Genomic DNA, 245 nt, shown 5'->3' with positions numbered 1-245 from the left:
CACTGCCCAAGCGGAGGGTGTGGAGCCTAAGGATGCTCGCCTCGAAGACGAGAGAGAACTCCCGGGAGAGGGGTCTGCGCGGGGCCGTTGCCGATTGGTGCTGCATGGCGCCCAGAGGCTCGGGGGCGTGGGTCTCCCCTTTCACTGCCCAAGCGGAGGGTGTGGAGCCTAAGGATGCTCGCCTCGAAGACGAGAGAGAACTCCCGGGAGAGGGGTCTGCGCGGGGCCGTTGCCGGCCCAGGGCG

The sequence above is a fragment of the Myotis brandtii genome, unplaced genomic scaffold, assembly GCF_000412655.1.
Source record: "Myotis brandtii unplaced genomic scaffold, ASM41265v1 scaffold573, whole genome shotgun sequence".
Taxonomy (NCBI): Eukaryota; Metazoa; Chordata; class Mammalia; order Chiroptera; family Vespertilionidae; genus Myotis; species Myotis brandtii.
This window is presented reverse-complemented; position numbering follows the sequence as displayed.